This window comes from Mycteria americana, chromosome 11 (assembly GCF_035582795.1).
Source record: "Mycteria americana isolate JAX WOST 10 ecotype Jacksonville Zoo and Gardens chromosome 11, USCA_MyAme_1.0, whole genome shotgun sequence".
In the NCBI taxonomy this organism is placed as follows: domain Eukaryota; kingdom Metazoa; phylum Chordata; class Aves; order Ciconiiformes; family Ciconiidae; genus Mycteria; species Mycteria americana.
Genome location: NC_134375.1, coordinates 19807119 through 19823725, shown reverse-complemented (window position 1 = coordinate 19823725; position 16607 = coordinate 19807119). Strand labels below are relative to the sequence as shown.

General features: G+C 44.3%; 1 protein-coding gene across 8 annotated transcripts in view; it reads right to left on the bottom strand.

Moving 5' to 3' along the window:
- FHIT (fragile histidine triad diadenosine triphosphatase) overlaps positions 1-16607 on the bottom strand; it is a 637538-nt gene that overhangs the window by 90049 nt on the left and 530882 nt on the right. The gene's annotated exons all lie outside the window — the stretch shown is intronic.

The following is a 16607-nucleotide window of genomic DNA, read 5'->3' as shown; positions in this document are numbered from 1 at the left end:
GCCTGGAAGTTTAGGAGCTCTGTGGAATTATTCATAGTTGTCAGTCAGAGACGTATTTAGCCACAGCTTTGAAATGACAATGCACCTCGGAGCTGCGTGTTGTGACTTCAAAAGCGACAAGAATGAGAAGGCGCCGGTGATGGGACACGGCTGCAGCAGGCGTGGGCAAAGGGCTCGCGTGGGCAGCCCCGGGCTCGGCGCTGCGCTGCAGAGGTCGGGGGATAGAGGACCTGGTGGTACCTAACGGAGACCATGTAGGTAGAAAGGCTGTCAGGAAAGGACGTGCGCTAGGCTGTTGAGCACGGCTAATGCAATGTCTTTCACAAGGTTAAAAAGACTTTAGTGTTTTGCTTTCCCCCCCAGCGGGTTATAGCCCGAATATAACAGACGGCAGGCGCCAGTGGTATGAGGGGCGTGCTGGGGGCACGCGCCCGAGGGACACGGGCTCCAGTGCACCAAGTGGTCCCAAACCTACAAGGCACAAGAACTATCAGCCCAGTTTTGCAGAGCCTGAAGCGTCAGCATCACTCTCCTGACGGCAGGGCCATCGCTGGGGGGGTAGCAGAGCTTTGGGCTACCAGGTATGGCAGGGAAGTGAGGGGCAATGTATTTTTGTCAGAAATGCTGATGGGATAGGGGGAAAAGGAACAAAAATATGGACAAGAAAGCAAATATATGACTTGCCACCTTGCCAACTTGATGTTGTATTATTACTATTACCATATTTTTTTTTCCTGTTAAGGGATTATGACAGGCTCTTCATTCCATATAGGATGGGTAATTCAAGATTCTCAAGACTCAAACTCTACTAGGAAATCAAACAAACGCTCATCTATCTGCTTTTCTGCAGTAAGTTCAGCTACAACATCGCAAAGTGTTCTTTTATCTTTTCCCATTTCTCTTTCACTCTCTTTTGAGGAAAAAAAAAAACCAACTGAGAATAATTCTTCAGGAAAAAAACCCCAACACCTCCTTGAGGAGAGGCAGCAAATGATCTGAGTGACAGATCACATTCATGCATCTCCAGATCTTTTTAGATGGTGCCTAAATCCTTTTAAAAAAAAAAAAGACTGCATCAGAAACAGCACCAAATGCTTTATATAGAATTTAGATAGCTTGCACCTGACTCAATTTGATGAGGTAGAAATCAGCTAAAATTCATGCACCTCATTGAAACTTGCTCAAAACGTGGCTCAAGTCTATAATGAAATCTAAAATAAAAAAATATTTTCTTAGGCTATTTGTAAGAAAATTCAAACACAACTATATTGCGTTAGCTTCAATCCATAAAAACATTTGCTCAGTGAATAAAATGAAATCACAAGGATGTTTCAGTTAATGAAATATTCCGAATACTGCTTTTTTTTTTTCTCAGCTTACCCTGAGAAACCGAATATGCGATTGCTTATTCTTATCATTATCCACAGCTTTCAGTGTATTCAGCCTAGAGATGAGGATGATTCTTGAGGGTTAAAAACTGTGTTTTTGCGTAATACATCAGTGATAGTGTTCTGATAGTGTATTATACTAATATATCATGAGAGCGATAGTGCTCTTGTGATGTATTAGTGCAATGTATCATCTGAACATCACTGCTCTCATGATGTATGGCTCAAAATCACAAGGCAAGTTTAAAGATGGTCTTCAGTAGCCCTAGGCCTGAAATTTTGCTTTTGGACAAAGACAGACTTCCGAGAAAAATAAAAGTGAAGATTAAAATTCGCAATGGTACTGTAAAATTTCACTAGTGTGTCACACCTGTGGTTCTCGTTAGATTTTAAACGTATTCATAAAAAAGAGAATAATTTATTAATAAAAATAAAGAATAAACCGCCAGTCAGTTTCTTTCTCTTCTGCTACAAGGAGTGATAGTTTTGCTACAAATACCAACTTTCAGGAATTTCTCTCGATGATATATATACAGCCTAATATCAGCTATCAGCAACCACATCCCCTAAAAGTTCAGCCACCTTTAAGAGTAATTTTTATCTCTGTGGCAGAATGTTCCAGGATGCACGCAGGAGAAGACCTGTATACCCACGACAGACAGTTTGGAATAGCAGAAAGCAGGCAGGGATGTAGTCCAAAGCTCAGTGCAAAGATGCTGCACTGCGGATGCACAGACCAGCACAGCAGGTAATGAATGAGCCTAATGGGAGCTTCTACCCAAAATGGGCTCTTGCGATCAGCGTGCAAAAAAGAAGAAAAAGTGTTTATGACAGCGTATGGGCCACTTGGCATCAGTGGGGACGTTCTCAGGGGTTAGTCACCTTTCCTACACGCATTATGTTCTTACACAATGCCAGGCTGCATAACAAAGTCTGTCAACTCTATCAGAAAACAAATGGGTATTTCCAAGGTTTGAAGTGACTACAATCAATTTAAAAGAGAGTAATTTTTTCCAGACATCCCTCTTTTTTAAAAAAAAAAAAAAATTCTGTGCCTGGAACATAAATAAATATCTGGATTCTCCCTACTGTTTGTGTAACAGAAACGAACAGGATCAGCAATAGTGGCTCAAGTAGTTTCCTTCTCTTCAGCTTTACCAAGCAAACACAGGGAAATACGACCAGCACGGAGCAGTGGCTACCACGCAGTGAGAAACACCGACCAAGGGGACCTCACACCTTCTCTAGTCTGCCTTCCAGCTTCCGGCCTTCCCAAGCCGGGGAGGCTGATATTTTGATTCATTAGGAGTTCTTTAATTGATCATTTTTGCTCCTTAGTGCTATTTGTTATTGCTAAAGCCTCAATCCACCAAGGCACTTAAGCACCAGCTCAATTTCCAACCTGTGAATTGGTTCAGTGGGAATATTCGCATCCCGGATATTATGTGTATGTCTCAGTGTTTTGCGTCTGCTGCTGACTACAGGGAGGTCTCCCCAACTGGAGGCAGCAGAAATAACTTCAAGGTGCCCGCAAATTAAAGTTGCTTCCTTCCATTTTGTTTTCCAGGCAAAACAAAAACCTGCACGTCCAAAAAAGACATTTGCAGTTGACTGAAATGTGTCAGTAGATACAAACAAAACATTTGGCTGCATTGTTTTTTTAACCAAACAGATTTAGGCAAATCTTCCCTCAAAACACTGCTTGGAGACAAAAAATCCAAACATTGCGTATACAAAATGCCAAAGTAAAGCATTTCAACTTTTTCCCCAGTTATTGTGGGTATCCTCATGTCTGGTGGGTGGCAGACAGCCCCATCACATTCCAGCAGGCTGCATTCAATCACTGTTGATTGTATTTCATTTTTTTCCTAAAAAATTGCTTTTCCCTCATTCTGCATTATTTTGATTAATAAGCAAGAAAAGCAACATACAACAGCCAAGACATTTACATTAATGGACCAATCAATATCACCCGCATCAGGGTAGAAAAAATGCAGACACACGCTTGCGTTGCTAAGAGTGTTAGCTACCATTCCCTCTTCTTGTCAGCCACTGATGGAGAAAGCTGCGTGCGATGGCAGGAGACGGGCACGCTGGCTATGACAACGTGGGGACACAGCTGTATGTCCCTAGGCGGGGTACACTGTGTGGGTCAGAGATGCCTGAGCCCCAGTTGCTTCTGATACTGGGGACAAGGTTTCCTGCCAGGGATGTCCAGGGCAGCAGCAGACGGAAGGAGGCTGGGGGAGCTGAATTCTATACCACCTTCAAAATTAAAATTATTAGACTGACAGTTTTGTAGGGCTGGAACTGTAGCTTCCTCTGTTTTCACAGTGGCTACCACCTCATAAATGAAACCTCAGTTTGAGAAACTCCTAATGGCGAGAACTATCAAGTGACGCAAAATCACTCTTAAGAGAAGTTTTTTCAAGACCTTTAAACCATGAATGGCAAGAGAATTAGAAAACATACTGCAAGGAACAAAACCGTGGTGCCATGAGGAAACGGTGAGCCAGAGCCAGCGTGTGCCATCTCTGACGTCCCACCGCAGTGAGGGGATCCTCCGCGCGAGCCCCACCGTGTTCCCAGCGTGACTGTGAGAGCGCGGGGCTGCTGATGGGCGCTCCGGAGCGCGCTCATCCCACCGCCGCTGAAATCTGGCAGCAGCACAGGCATTGGTGAGATTATACATCTAAAGTCGATTTCCAGTGAACCAGGGCCGCAAAATGCTCACAAAAGTCTCAGCCAAAAAACCTGGAGCCTGTTTTGTTGGAAAAACACCCATTCAGGTCAGGTGAGTTTTGCTTCAGCACTCAAGGCCATGCAGAAAGCAATGTTCCTAGTTATGGCTGGTTTTATATACTGAATTATGGTCGAATAACCAGTGTGTCATCACTGCACTGGATGTAAAGCAAAAATACTAGGCAAAAATAGATGCTGAAAGAGATTTCCTGGGTAGACCAGAATAGTGAAGAGCAGATGACCCTGCCACACACCACTGGGGAGGACGTGGACATTGCCTGCAATAATTCATGAACATTATGTTGTGTTCGCTCAGCTGCTGTGCTGGTTAGCAGAGCAACAAAGCTCAGCTTCCAACAGAAGGGAGATAACAGCCTGTACGAGAGCTCCTCAGCACGCACCCAGGGTCTATTAGGAATCAATGTTGCTATAGGATGAATGCATAACAACTAGCAACGGGTCACGCAACCTTGAGGATGGGGGACTGCCAAAAAGTTGGCAGAGGAAGGGCTGTTCCCCCCACACCTGCAAAAGCAGTACGTGGCTGAGCTGTGCCTTCACACAGCGAAACCAGATGCCTTTCAGCAGCTTAATCCTTTCCCTCATTACTTTTCATTCTTTCTATGGAAACAAAGCTTTGCAGCCGTGGGCTTCCACGATCTCATGGTGCAGCAAGATCAGGAAAAGCCGTGATGTGGGGCATGGAGGGACATCAGGGCCAGGAAGAGTAAACCCCAGTGCCTCTGCCACTGTCGTGTTCAGGCAGGCGGAAGGGCAGGAAGGGCGTTAGCGGCTGCAGGCAGCGAGACTTGCTGGCCAGGAGACCCCCAGCCGCTTCGCTGGGAACAAGGATGATGGTTTGCAGATAAGTCCTTGTTTGCTGCAAAGTCCCCTGTCCATTATAGACATGGGCTTCTTATGGGAGGCTGTGATAATGCTTCTTCTGAACTACCAGATTAACTGTAGAAATTCCAAACTAATAACCATTCTCCAAGTAAGACTGTTAGCAGGTGATAAAGAAAATCAACCATAATACTGAGATAGCCACATGAAAAATAGGGCAATTTCGCCCTCTCTGTAAACTGGGCTTCCATGGAGCCCTTGTTTGCTATTCTTGATTAACTGCTCAATTATCCCTGTTACAAAATTATTCTGTGGAAAGCCCTGCCTGTATATCCATAGCTCGTTAACAGAAAGCACTCCCTCTGCTGTCCCTGAAAATACATCGCATTACCCAGATGCGAGCAGGCTCCGTACAATCGCTCCTTCTGGGCATTGCAAACCAATTTCTAGGGCCCTTGACTTGCAGGCCCCGGCAAAGACAACTTCATGGGGAAGCAGTTTCTGTTCAGTGAGTATTTATGAGTTCTTTACGTTTTTCCTAGTCCTGAATTGGGTTGGGATGGAGAAACAAATTAAAAAATAAAAAAAGTCCTATCCAACATTAAGAAAAAAAATAATTTTGGTCAATTAAAAGACTCAGTTTTCACAGCCTGCAAAATTATTGCCAACATTAATATTTTTCTTTTTTTTTTTTTTTTTTTTACCTTTCCAGGAGTTATAAATTACACAAAGTAAGACCACTTTAAAAGACCTAATTTTTATAAAATATTAAAACATGACAGGAAACTACTTGAAACAATTCCTTTTCTACAAAAATGACCTGTTTCTAGGAATCGGCATTTTCCTTTCCAGCTTCACTAAAACCTCATGCATGAGGCTGTATAGATGCAGGCACTCGGTGCCTCCTCCCCAGATGGCAGCTCTGGCATTCTGGTGGTAGGGGTTGCTCCAAAGCCAGGAAGGCTGCACAGACCAACACACTCCTTTAACACCTTTGCTTTGGCTCTGGTTTATTAAAACACAAAACCGAAGGTTGCTTTTCTACCATCGTGAGTGTCCTGGTTTCGGCTGGGATAGACTTGATTTCCTTCCTAGTGGCTGGTGTAGTGCTGTGTTTTGGGTTTTAGTAATATTGATAACACGCCGATGTTTTGGCTGTTGCTAAGCGGTATTTACACTGGTCAAGGACTTTTTTTCCCAGCTCCCCATGCTCTGCCAGGTGCCCAAGAAGCTGGGAGGGGACACGGCTGGGACAGCTGACCCCAGCTGCCCAAAGGGACATTCCACACCATATGGCATCATGCTCAGTGTATAAAGCTGGGGAAGAAGAAGGAAGGGGAGGACGTTTGGAGTGATGGCGTTTGTCTTCCCAAGTCACCGTTAGGCGTGCTGGAGCCCTGCTTTCCTGGAGATGGCTGAACACCTGCCTGCCCATGGGAAGGAGTGAAGGAATGCCTTGCTTCGCTTTGCTCACGCGCGCAGCTTTTGCGTTCCCTATTAAACTGTCCTTATCTCAACCCACGAGTGTTCTCACTTTTACTCTTCCGATTCTCTTCCCCATCCCACCGCGGGGGGAGTGAGCGAGCGGCTGCGTGGTGCTTAGTTGCCGGCTGGGGCTAAACCACGACAGTGAGAAACGTAAGGATGTGATACAGACAGAAAGGAGCGGCACAGACTGCCAGACTCAAGAGCAGTACGTGCAAGGGACGCTTTGCAAGGGAAGGACAGGGAAATCCACATCTGTGTCAGAAAGCCCAGGGCAACAGCGACGAAACAGCAGAGACACAGGTGGGAATGGACTAGAAGAGCCACCAGAGAACAGGAAGGGTGGGAGCTGCTGATAGAACGGAGATGGTGGTGGAAGTTTTGTGAATCAAAAATGTCATGCAGAAAGAGGGTGCAAAGAGAGAAAACAGAAGAAACTGGAACAAGCCTTGGGAGAGGAGGCCACACAGGCTGTCCAGATGCTACCAAGCTGCAGCGTGAGGACCCTTTCAGGAGCCACTTGTGTACCTCTGCATGGCGCTGCACCGTACACGTACCCTTATGCAAAGAAAGCTTTGCAATGATCCCTACCAACGGTTTTGCCACGGATTTGCCTCTGGAAGAGTGAGTATCAAGATACTTGCTCAGCACAGAGAACATGTACTTGGTAAAGCAACAAAATGGAGACAATTTGCAAATATATCAGAAACCAAACCAAGAGGCAGACTCGCAGCAGAGTACATCTTCAAACACGTAGATTGAGAAATGTGCAGATTCAGCATCCTCAATAAATAATGTATCTGTCAACTGCTATAAAGTTTTAAAGAAATGAGCTGTGGTTGAGCTAGAAAAGAGACCTAGGCCTAATGAAAATATGCACAGAAATATTTTAAATCCACTGGAGATCTGCAGTTATAACTTCCACAGCTGAAGGCAACTTTAGCATTTGCAAGAGAACTGCCAACTCCTCCCCCCCAGCCCCAAACCCAAGAAAACTGGCACAATAATGAGGGTAATTAGCCTGTTCATTGGAAGTGGTGATCCAAATGTAATTTGGACAGCTCCTATGAGATCCTCTGAAAGGCAGAAAATGAATAAATTAAATGGAAATAGGGGTGGGATGGTGCTTCTGAACTGATATTTCCTGACCTCTAACCTGGTCCACAACTCTAGGAATGAGGGTTGACACATGGTGGTAGGAAGGTCGGGCCAAGAACCATCACCAGCTCCTCTCATCGGCCGTTATTCAGTGCCCATCACCTCCCCAGCACCCACAGTGGACAGGATGGGCAGACCAGCAGGAGCATCAACCATTACTCTGTGTGAATCAATAGGAAGAGCAACACCTTGGTCCAACCAAGGACCCTGATGAGGCGACGCCGTGTTTCCTGGATTATGTCAGCAACACTACGATCAGAACACTGCGAGACCTGTACAGCATCTTCTACCCCCTGAATACCAACGAACTGCAAAAGCAACCCTAAACCCTGGCAGCCCCTGCGTGAAGTATCACTTTCATTTTACAGATGGTAAGGCTGATGCACAAAGCAATGAAAGTGCCTCCGAAGCTGCTCGGGAAGGTGGTGCAGGCCTAGGGACAGCTGGGGAGCACCTGCCTTGAGGTCCTGCGCCTTTGCCTTCCCTCAGGGTCACTTTGCCCAGGTGTTTTTGTGCAAATTTGGTGTCGCTGAGATGCAAATGAAAGCGCAATTGCATTTCCCCTCACCTCTGATCTTTAGTTAAGTCTTGATAAATGCATATTGTTTTAACACTTGTGATATGTATAATTAGGGTTCTTTAATTTATGTTTCAATAAAATGTTCTATAATAAACATTTACTGCTCTGCGAATAAACATTTAAATGAAGCTCCTAATGGGGGTTACACGTTTCGAAGCAGTTCATGGCTTTGCCGAAGTCTCTCCCTATACTTAATGAGAGTCATTTCCATAATCTGTGCATTATTGCTTAAGCCTCCCTTTAGGAATATTTTACAAAGTAAAATTCTGTGAAATATTATCAGCCAAAAGAGAAAACGCTAAGAGGATTATCAAATTGTCCCGTTAAAGGGACAGCACAAGCTTTCATTTTCCCCCTGAGATGCTAACATTGTAATTATGTAGAATGTGCTTACTAATTATCACACCAGTGTGTTATTACTGGGTTTTTCCCTCAGAGACCCGGTCTAAATGAAAAGGATGGGAGACCCCTAAAAGGTCTGATATGAAGGGCAATATAACGCTAATTTACTTTCTGATATTAATAAGAGTAAGGATTAACCACCCCCAGGCAAACCTTGTAGATGTCAAGAAAGGTGCAGCTCCCTCGGAGGGGGCAGGGTCCTGTTTTGTACGACGGTGTGTACAGCTTCTCCCACAACGTTGGCCCTACAGCCCCACAATTAACACCCAGAGTCTCACCCCCATTTTGCTGAAACTTCCACCCATTTTCTCACTGACTCCAATAACAGCAGGACTCGGCACCCCAGCTGAGATAGAAAGTACACTGAGGTCAAGGGAAAGATTATTGTTGGAATACAGAGAGTTTTCAATTCTCTGGAGCATCTGCAATGATACAAACACCTGTAAGATAGTTCTTCTATGTGTCTGAGTACATTTGAGGAGAGCATAAAACTGAAATATATCTTCTCTCCACTAGCACGGAATAAGAGCATTACAGCAGCAATGGCCCCCTCCCCCTTTAATGCAGCAGGTAGGGAAGTTGGAGGAAAATGAGAGAAGATAAATCGGGAATGGATGTGGCAGGGGGAAGACAAGCCTTACATATCAGTTACTGTTATTCTGAGAGGGAAATCATTATCTCTAATTTTTGTGGTAATTGCCTTTTTAGACAACTGTTGCAACTTCTTCTAGGATGAAGACAAGGTTCCCGCAGAAGTAAAATAGTGTCCCTGTCTCCTCTTTCATTAGTCAAAGATGGAAGAGAGGTGCTACTGCTAGGAGAAAGAAAAGGTTTCCGATGACGGTAATGTGACTGAGTCTCATAACTTTCTGCGGAGGATGAAATGCGTTCAAGCCACAGTGCTTTCCATCGCAGTATCTATCAGTGCTAAGGGAGATTTCCGAGGCTCTGTGTCAGTACTGAAGCACTTCATACCTTTAGGGATACATTTCCCAAGAACTAGCAAATATCTCTGTGCATATCTATAGCACTCACTAGACTGTATTTATTTATAATATTAAAACTATATATAGCAGCTATGGGTTCCAAAACACGGGCTGTATTCCTGTTTTATTGCCGAATGCGCACATTCATCTCTAAGGTTTAGCTGCTTCAGTTAAACCTTTTAAATGTAAATTATTTTCTGTTATAAAAAGCTGATTGTGGGAGTTTTAGTATTTCAAAGATGGTAATTTATGTGACTGGAACAAAATAAAACATTCAACAGAAACAGAATTTTACTTGATCAGAAACACTTTTATGTTTCAGTATAGTTTTCTTTTCATATTTTCCTCCTGCAGCAGTGGCCTCTGTCTTTCAATTAGCTTGAAACAGAAGATCTTAGATAAAACCATAATTTAACGCCATTTGCATATGTGTCATTCCACAACTTCTTCACCTCATATTTAAAGAATTTTTAAGCTGCTGTGAATCAATGCTTGAAATCCCTTATGCAGCTGCTCAACTGTTCACCCCTCAACAGTCCACCAAAGCCTCTGGGACGATGGGGAAGCAGGACCAGTCTCCAAGCAACCCACAGGAGTAAGTCTCCTCCCTTGTCACCTCAAACCATTTCAGTGGCATATCCAGTGACGGAGCTGAGAATCAAGAAAGCAGATTTTCGGCATGGACTATATGACTGCTGGTCAATCCTATTTTTCTTTGACTTATTTGGGATACAAAATGGTTTTGTGGAAGTAAACAGCCTCCTTGAAAATCAAACTTCACAGGCCACCTACAACATTACCCAAAGGTGACTGAAATCCCTGTAACGACGCCTTGGTCTTAGCAGCTATTGGATCCCACTTTGCAGAATACCAGGGTATCAGCACCAACACAAGTCACCTTTGAAGATTTTGACAACAACCTATACAAGCTAATAACTTCTTCCAGGCTACCAGTGCAAAGGCACTTTCTTTTTTTTTTCCCCAAGTATCTAGGATTTTTCTTGCCATCTTTCATAATATGCAGCCCTGCACTAGTTCCCTTTCTGCTCAAGCCAGTGGCAACGCTCTTACTAACTTCAGGTTAAGTCCTTCATGACTTGTAGAAATCTGGCAAGCAGACGTGCTAATAATGGCAAAAGATATACAATAGTATGTCCCCAAACTTCAAAATAAAATAAAATGCATTCCATTGCCTTTATTCACTGTGTAATATTTTGAAATCAAGTTAGAAAAGGTACCAATGTCCCTGTCTCAAACTTTTTTTTAACCTCTTAAAGTACTTCTTTTGCAAGCCCTTGCATGGCATGCAACATTTGCACATCTCCCACCTAAGTGCAGTGAATGGCTACAAGGCCAACACTGATAAACAGACAGAAATGCATCTTCCATTGACTGTTTGCTAAAACAAGAACTTGATCTTTTTAACTTACCAATTTAATTACAGAAATGTATTATTGATTCAATCTTTCTTCATATTCATGAGCTGGCTAGACAGAAAGAGAGAACTGTTCTTCTTAGTACACTTTCACCTTGATAAGCATGAATTACCCTAATTGGGAAAGGAGTTCTTTCAAAATTGTTTAAATCCACAAAATCCTTTCAACCAGGGAACTTTGGTGGATTTGTAGTGCACGCTGGCGTTTGCCAGGAACCCAGCTGAAACCACCAGACTTGCTGTCCAGGAGACCTTTCAACAGACAGTTTGTCCAAATGGACTTTGACTGTGACTACCAGGGCCATCTGGGCAGAAGAGCAGCAGAGGTGAACAGTTTGTGATTACGTCCCTAAGTCGTTTAACCTTCAGAATTACAGTTCCACACACTCTGCCACCCAACAGGAGGCTGTACAAGCAGGTGAAAAGATAGATGTCTATTCTTAATGACTGTTTAGGAGACTGCTGCGCTCTGGTCTGTGCCCATGTTGGTTCAGTTCATTAATGTAATTAACCAACAATCAATCTTTTTAAATTAGTTACACAAAAACAGCTACTGCCAGATCAACTGACATGAAAGTTAGGTCACACTCCATTTCTGCACGATTTAACATCCACACTGGAACAGAACACAGGGCATGGAAGCATCAGAAACTGGAGCCAAATTCATTTGAAGCCCTACAACTTAATTAAAGTGTGCAAAATCTGTGCAGCTGGCTCGGTCTTATTTGCATGGCCTTCCGTGTTCGCAGCTAAACACCTTGGCAATGTAAAAAATGCTCAGAAGACAAAAGAGAGAAAGAGAGAAAGAAAGAGTGAAAGAGCGAAAGAGTGAAAGAAAGAGAGACAGAGAGAGAGAGAGAGAGAGAGAGAGAAAGAAAGAAAGAAAGAAAGAAAGAAAGAAAGAAAGGAAGAAAGAAAGAAAGAAAGAAGCAAGCTTCCAGGAAATATTTAGTAGTGAAGGAATTTAAATAATTTTAAACACTGTAACTTTATGCGGGGCTTGAAACTGGACCTTAACAGCAGCTTTCGTGATTCACCACCAGCTCTGTTCACAAAATAAAATGAAAACAGAAGAAGCTGAAGTCGATATTAGTGTCTGTTCCCTTTCTTTGGGCTAGGAAAAGACCAGCAAAGCAACCTCGGTTTTCACTGAACACAAAGGTTACCTGTGAAGGGCTACAGCACAGTTTCGTCGTCAGCCTCAAAAAGCTGAGCCGCTGTCCCGGGATCAGAGCCGAGAGCAGCTTATAACTCAGGCTCACAACCTGCCTCCCTCTTTCCCTGTCCTCTGGGGGCTGGGGAAAGGATTTGGTTGGCCTGAACCTGGTGCAATGTGTTCTCCAGAAGTGCTGGCCGAGGGGTCGCTAAGGTGACCGAATCCTGCCCCTACTTGCCTCCCAGCCCACTGCTGGAGGGATGGAGAGCAGAGAGCAGCCCGGAGGAGCCCGGTTCGGACCGAACAGACCTGAGGTCGTACGGCCGTGCCCCGTTTGCGCCAGTCCGAGAGCTGGTCTCGGGGAAAGCGGCTCAGTGACCTGAGGCTGCTGCTCGTGCAGGGCTGTGCAGGGCGGCGAGGGCAGGTTGACGCACGGTCTGCCCGGCGGGCAGGGAGCACCTGCGAGCTCGGTGCGGGTGCGCTGTCAGCCTGGTTTGAGACTAAGAGACGATTTCTTTCTCAACCCTCTACGCTGAACCTGAACTAAACTGCTTTCAATTTCCCCGAAAGGCCAAGTTTGCAACTTCGCCTTATGCTTGTCCATTAAGACAGCATCTGGCTTCCTTTAATCCCTTGCACTAACTGAGTTGATCCAATTGCTTCCACTGGGCCTAATGCAGACATTGCTGCTGAATGACTGCCATGAAACCAGATTCCTCCTCCTAAACCCACCACGAAACGGATGGGCAAGAGCTTCCCTGCGATGCAGTGCTGCAGGAGAGCATGGCAGTGCCCGGGCTGCGAGTCTGCAAATGGCTGAGCACATCCCATAAAGCGCTGAGCACCTTCCCTGCTGTTTGCCAGAAGAGCCATCGAAGGGTGCAGGATCAGGCCCGTAGATTCCCCTTAAGTGAAGAGTAAGTGAAACACTCACCTGGTTTTCACTTTTGTGAAATCAGGCGATTAGGCTGGTGCAGCAGAAAAGGAGGTGTGGGAATTGGGGCAGATGGAGGAGGAGAGGGAGGATGCATGCTCAAGTTTCATTTTGAAAGCTGCATGTAAATTAGCCTGACTGGAGAAAAAAAAAAGCCACTTGTAGGAGACCGAGGAGGAACGTGCAACCTGTCACTACCACCCCCCCTCTGCAGCGCTGCTGCCAGAAACCACCAGAGCAGGTGCCTCTGGAAACGAAACTGAAGCAGACATAAGAGAATTTAAAACTAATAACTGCAAGAAACTTTAAGGAGACTCTCTCTGACTAGCTAGAGCAGCTTTTCTCATAGGATTTTCTGAGCTTTCATAACTCTTCACTCAAAAACCACCCTAAAAAGTTGCAGGCAGCATATTACCACTTTGTGCCTCAGTGTGAACATACATGCGTCTTTCCTGCAGCATACATATAACAGAAAAATGCAAGGAGCCCACCTTGGCAAATTCCTTATTCATTACCACAGTGATCTCTGTTTTCTTGGTATATGCAATTCTTTGTCATTGCTCTATGATATACACGCTGCTAATTGCAAATGGGCTGCTTCTGTAGCTGGAGGAGCGGGTTACTGGAGCTGGGGGAGTGGAGACCTTGCCCCAGGGGAAGCTCCCAGTTGGGGTTGGATCTGCCTCACTCCACAAGCTGAGCAGGGAGCCTGAGCTATTCGTGGTTTTAGTATCCAACATTGCTGCCAGAGTCAAAAGCAGGCTGCAATGCACAAGGAATACAAAATAGAGACCTAGAGGGCACGCAAAACTTTCATAAATTCAGCTCATCTACCAACGTTGAAAGAATTGCTAATCAGAGAAAGCAAGCTACAGAAGTGTTAATATTAATTCTACTCCGCTACAAGCCACGTGGCTAACACCATGACACCTTGCCATTTACTGAGGGAGAGCTATTTATTTATGTAACCTACAGCTCACATTTAAATAATTAGTCTGCCTGATAAATCTTAGAACTTGCAATCTGCGTGCCACGTTTGTGTAAGCACAGCATATTTAATGCAGGTACGATTGTTTAACACCTCCAGCATCATATGAAAGAGTTTCATATAATTAGCAGAGTTAGCCACTCCAACTTCCAGGCCAGTTACACATTTAAAAAAAAAAAAAAAAAAAGTGCTAGGTGTTCAGAGTGAAGCTGCTGCTCCAGAAATGTAGCCTGCGCTCCTAACAAGGGATGTTCAGAGAGTGATATGTGCTGCCCAGGAATAAGCAAATCAGGTCACATAAGACAGGACTTGATCCAAAGTTCTCCCCAAACCTTCTGTTCTCTCCAAGAGTCTGAACGCTCCCCAGATCAGTCTGCTGTCTTTGGTTCTCTTTCAGCCCACCAGGAGCAAAGGCCTGAATTTAAGAGGTGCTGACTACTCGTTACTCTCTTCAGCGTCAGAAGCTCAGTGCTTCCTTATAGCCCGACGCCAGAATACCACCCGCAAGACTGTGGATCAGAGCTGAGCGGTTTTTACATCACGACATCTTTGCTTTAGGCCAGGTTTCTAGAAGGTGAAGAGTAACGCTCCTGGGATGCTCTTCTGGATGCAGAAGTTCTGACTCTTCAATAAGCAGCAGCAGCAGGAGTTGCATAGGGATACAACTAATGAGCTATATTCACTCCTCAGCAGAATGGTCCTCACTTGCAGGAGGTGCATCAGGGATGAGCTTGATCTTTGTTGCTATTATTTTGACATAGTAAGTGAGCAGAACCCCAGTTGTGTGAATCATATCGTGGCAGTCTCTTGGCATCTCAGCAGAATAAGAAAGCAGTAAATACAAAACCTTGTAGTTCAGATTGTAAACATAAAAATAAACCTGAATTTCAGCTTAAAAATTGAATCAGTGGAGGAACCTGAGGTTAAAGCTATGCTCAGAGAGAGTGGATGCCATTGACATTCCTACTACATTAGAATTTGAATATGAACTGAATTCAATATGAACTGAACTAGCCTGTATTTTAGAACTTAGGGTGTGCAAAGTGACAGAGAGCAAGGTGATATCCTGAAAATCAAATCACAAATTCAGACATTAGAAATGCTCACTTAAGAGCTTTCCTTTAGGCACCTCATCTGAAAAGAAGGCCAAAATAAATTTGTTTATTTGCTTTGTGGTGACTGTTACTCTTAGGCCAGATCTTCAAACATTCAGAGTTAAGGCCAAATTTCTAAAGTTATTCTGCAACGAGCAGCAACTGTGACACTGACACTTCTTGTCAGATTTTCAAAGCACTTCAACAATCAGTACACTTCAGAGAAATTAGCTACCTGCATTATGACCAATCAGTTCTGAAAACCCTGTTTCACCCTGTTTCATCTATGTTAAGTTCTCATGAAAACTCCTACCTATATGTCTTTTCCAAATGGTGTTTAGGCACTTCAGAAGCTATTCTAAGTTTGATTACTTTGGAGACATGTTAAGGTCCTTTGCAGAGGGTATTATTTTCTAGTTCAATCTATACAAAATTGTAAAGAAACTGGGATCAATCCCACTATGCCTGTTTATAACAAAATCTTGTATCATCACATGACATTCATCCTAGACAAGAAAAATGAAGCCAAGCCTAAGCTTAAAAACAGCGCTACGCAGGCTCCTGCTTTGGTAACTTAGCTGCTAGGAACATTTACCTCTATATTGTACCAAACTCAGTCAAGCAAATAAACACCCTCTTGCTACTGCTGGAGAGAAGGAGCAGAGACCAATATATATTAAAAGAACCTTGATATCTCTGGGAAAATAAGTTCTTATCAGGTGATAAGAATATATTCTCCAAGGAGAACTGCCACAAGCAACGATGACTCTTAGCAGGAGGCGTGGGGGGAAACACCACATGATAATATAAAGGGACATAAAAGACTCTTATACTGGCACAAGGACAGCATAAGCAGAAGAAGAAAGGGATGAAGTGTTCCACATTCTTAGGCATGAGAAAGGAAGCAGTCCATATTCAGAAGTCCAAGGAAAGAAGATGGCTGTTCTGTGTTGAAGCAATGCACAAAATACAGTCTGGAAAAAAAGGACCCTCTTTCTCCACAAGGAAAAAACACTGCACTGAATTCAGTTACACCAAAATCCTCAGCTGAACAGGCATTTTAAGGGGAGAGTTTTTCCCAAATTTTCTCAACAACTTGAAAATAACTTTAAGAAATTCTTCCCCCCCTGCCATTTCTATGAGGAAGCAAACTCTCCATTTCCTACTTCTCCAACCACAGAACCAGATCCCTGTCCTCTCCACAAGAGCGAGGAGGTGGGGACATAGAGGAGAGAGAAGCCTCTTCTTTGCCTCTTTAGAGAGGTTGTTCGCCCAGAGAAACACGTACTCTCCTGCCAGGGAAGGAGGACGCTGGGAGTGGGCTGATGTTGGTGCTGCAGCAGGATGATGAGCAAGGCTGAGACCATCCAACCAGTGGCAATGCAACTGTGGGAGGTCCATCCATGTGGTGCATTT